Genomic DNA, 4,113 nt, shown 5'->3' with positions numbered 1-4,113 from the left:
CACCCCCAGCTGCTCTCCCTGCCCTGCAATCCCCAGCTGCTCCCCCCTGCCACCCTAGCTGCTCCCCCTGCCCATGCCACTCTAGCTGCTCCCCCCTTCCCCTGTCACCCCTGCCACTCCCCCTACCTCTGCCACCCTAGCTGCTCCCCCCACTTCCTGTTACCGTAGCTGCTTCCCCCTGCCACCCCCAGCTGCTCCTCCCTGCCCCTGTCACCCTAGCTGCACCCTGAGCTGCTCCCCCTGTCCCTGTCACCCCAGCTGCTCCCCCTGCCACCCCCAGCTGCTCCCCCCCAGCTGCTCCCCTTGCCCCTGTCACCCTAGCTGCTCCCGCTGCCCATGTCACCCTAGCTGCTTCCCCTGTCCCCCTAGCTTCTCCCCCTGTCCCTGCAACCCCCAGCTACTCCCCTGCCACCCTCAGCTGCTTCCCTGTCCCTGTTATCCCAGCTGCTCCCCCTGCCATCCGTAGCTGCTCCCCTGCCCCTGTTACCCCAGATGCCCTCCTGCTCCAGTCACCCCCAGCTGCCCACCTGCAGATGAGTTGTGGTCGGAGAAATCTTCAAGATGGCCGTGCCAGATGGAGAAGAAAGTAAAAAGTGAGTGACTGCAATCGGAGAAGCCTTTACCTGTGAGCCATTAGTAACTGCACTGTAATAACTTCTGTTGTTAATATCGTTCTTGGTGTACTGGGTTTGGTTTCTAACAGTGTGACGGTATGGTGATAGTATGGTACCAGTGTGACAGTATGGTGATAATATGGTAACAGTGTGACGGTATGGTGAGAATATGGTAGGGGTAGATGTTTTTGTTCTGTCCCCTATTAGTGCTGTTCTGGGGTCACTTCCCTTCACTGAGCCCCCATAGAACTCTGTATAGGGATCTTCTGTAAAACATCCAGAGTATAATGCACCTAGGACCCAACTACAACAGCTGAAGGCACTACAACTCCCAGCATTTTCTGACAGTCTGTAACCCTCAGGATATGCTGGGAGTTGTAGTAAAGTGTAGACGGATGTATTCCTGGACCCTCAGGGCTGATGATTGTGACCCACAGATTGCAGCCACCAGGAGCCTCTTAACACAGTGATTTATTAAAGGGTTGTCCTCTAAGAGACTACAACTCCCAGCATACCCTGAGAGCTTTATAAATGTACAGTGTTCTGAGAGTTTTAGTTTGACTGAAAATGTTATTCACAAGGGATTTGTCACAGATACAGATGAATCCAGGAAAGGAGCGGGTCAGCATGTTGTGTCTCACTGGTTCTATATTGGTGGACCAGATAGATAGATAGATAGATAGATAGATAGATAGATAGATAGATAGATCAATAGATAGATAGATAGATAGATAGATAGATAGATAGATCAATAGATAGATAGATAGATAGATAGATAGATAGATAGATAGATAGATAGATAGATAGATAGATCAATAGATAGATAGAAAGATAGATCGATAGATAGATAGATACTGTAGATAGATAGATAATAAGATAGGAGAGTGATAATAATTCACTGCAGAGGACATTGCTCTGCCATTTTTCCTTAATTGGGGTGTGGCTAGCAGGGGGCCCACAATTTCTGAACTACCCGGGGCCAATGTTACCCTTAATCCACCCCTGATCCCTGGCAGGGACAAGGTTTTCGTCAGAGGACATTACTCCCTCTAAGGGTTCTAGCACTGCATAGTGATTGTAGTCTCCATCATAAAAGAAAACTCTCTTGCTCTGTGGCATCTTTCTTCTCGTCCACTGACTCAAAGGGAAGACCCTCCCACCAGAAACTAGCTCCTTTTTTTAGGAAAATCTTAGGTAGTGTGTGAATGGTGAGGCTGTGTGTGGATAAGCAAGAAGAGGTAATAGGGAAAAAAGTGAGGGAAACAAGCCTGCACCTGTAACAGGACAAAACATAACATGTTACATAAACACTTTAACCCATTAGTCCTTCAGCTGTGCATGGTACAGTACATAGAATAAATTCTACAGCGACACCTAGTGGAGAAAACACTTAAAACGTTCTCCTTCATCCCTTTGTGTGTGAACCTGAGAGAGTTACTTTGTCCAGGTGTATAAGAATTTAGTGGCACACCTGTGCTGGGATACTGCAGATGTATGTTGGCAAAAAGGCGTACACTTTTGTGTAGGCCACTTTGTGCAAAATCTGTTACTTTTTGCCGATGTACACCAGACATGGGATTGATAAATCTTCCACAATATTTACACACACATCTTGACAAAAACATATACACACACATTAGGCTAGGTTCACAATTCAGTTCAGGCAGCTCCCTCAGAAGTTTTAGTTTATTTTGTGGACAAAAAAAGGATCCAATAGGTAATCCTGTAATCCTGCTCTGTTCTTATACAGATTGTGCAGCTCCAACAGAAAGCCCTGATGGAAATGTGAGCATGTGTATAACAGTTTATATACGCACACACACACACATCATACAGTATACATATTTCATACATAATATATATATATATATATATATATATATATATATATATACACACACACATTACACAAAGATACTTACCTTTTGTGCAGGTAGCAGGGTGCAGTCAAAGGTGACAAATGTAGCAGGAAGGGGGCCTCATAGTCTCCTGCCCTCCCAGTCCGTCCCGACACCAGACACTGAGTAGTGACCACACCAGAAGCCACAGACTGTCAGCTAAGGAGAAGAGCCGTGGGGGATGAGGGGGGATGATCTTAAGGGAGAACATTTAAGGTGGACCAAGCAGCGAATGTTGCTGCAGTAAGTTATCTGTTATAGGCAGTCCCTAAAGCAATCTATCCTCCGTTTTTCTGGCAATATTATAACCGCAGGGAGCCCCTGCGGGGACGGGGGCCCTGGGCATTTGCACCCCCCTAATGCCGGCCCTGGTGAGACAGATAATAAGGATGACATCAGGGGTTGGTTGCTCCTCTAACAGCGATTCTTGCTAGTAAGTGGCTATAAGCTCATATATAATAGGTTACTTTGTAGGGTGGTTTGGTGAGTAGCCACACATTTGCTACCTTTATAAGGAAATAACTCATGGCAGATTGATAGTTATGCTCCCTGAGGACGCTGTGCATAGAAGCACAACATGTTGAAGGGGCTATACTTTTAACTTTTACCTGCTACTCCTAGTCATACACTATATAAAATTATAAACCATCAGTGACAATAACTGTTAGATCCCGAGAATTATATGTATTTTGCATGAGCATAAAGGCACAGGAATGTGTTTAAAAAAAAAGAATTGTTGTGCTAACCTTTTTATTTTAAATAATTGATTGGGCTGTATTTTCTGGGGTTTTTGTCCGTGGGACCACATTGGACCCCCGACCTCTGACTAAGAGGATTTGTGATTGTAATACTATGAACTTTATTTATTATTTAATATAGAGAAATTATTCATGTTTTTTTTCTTCATTATTTGAAAAAATATGTTTTACTACAAGAGTTTTTCTTAAAGGAATATTGAAAAAGCCATATATAGTTTCATTTTTTTTTTTTTTTTCAAATTGAGTATTATACTATCAATTAGAATGGGATAGTCCTGCATCGCCATCTGGTGGTCATACATTGCACTGTTGTACTTTTTTTTTTCTTTTCATCCTTTATGACATGTTGTTTATACTTTGTGATTTATTTTGCTGGTCATTCATTTACTCCAGATGTTAATGCTTATGGACATGTATTATTTAATTATAATATTAAATTATTATTATTATTATTATTATTATTATTATTATTATTATTATTATTATATTGAATTAATTTTGCTTTTAAAAGAAAATCCCAGGTCTTTTTTAAAAATATTGCTCAGTTTTTCTCCCATAGCTCAGGCTTCTGAGTGAGATCCGTCAGGATCTCTGCCTGACAGCTTGGTCTCTAGACCTCTTCTCTTCTTATCAATTTCCTATGCTGATTTATGACCAGATCCGGGGTCATTACTTCCATTTCTTTGTTGTCACTTAAGAGACTCCTTACCTATTATTACACTTCCAGTGAGGATTAAGAAAGGTGAGGGGTCACACCCTTTTCTTACATCTTTTCTTACATGAGAGTTTATGTATGACTGATGCCACTAAAGAGGAGTCTGTCAAATCTATGCCTAGATGTAT

This window comes from Dendropsophus ebraccatus, chromosome 11 (genome assembly GCF_027789765.1).
Source record: "Dendropsophus ebraccatus isolate aDenEbr1 chromosome 11, aDenEbr1.pat, whole genome shotgun sequence".
Classification (NCBI taxonomy): domain Eukaryota; kingdom Metazoa; phylum Chordata; class Amphibia; order Anura; family Hylidae; genus Dendropsophus; species Dendropsophus ebraccatus.
Note: the sequence above shows the minus strand (reverse complement) of the source record.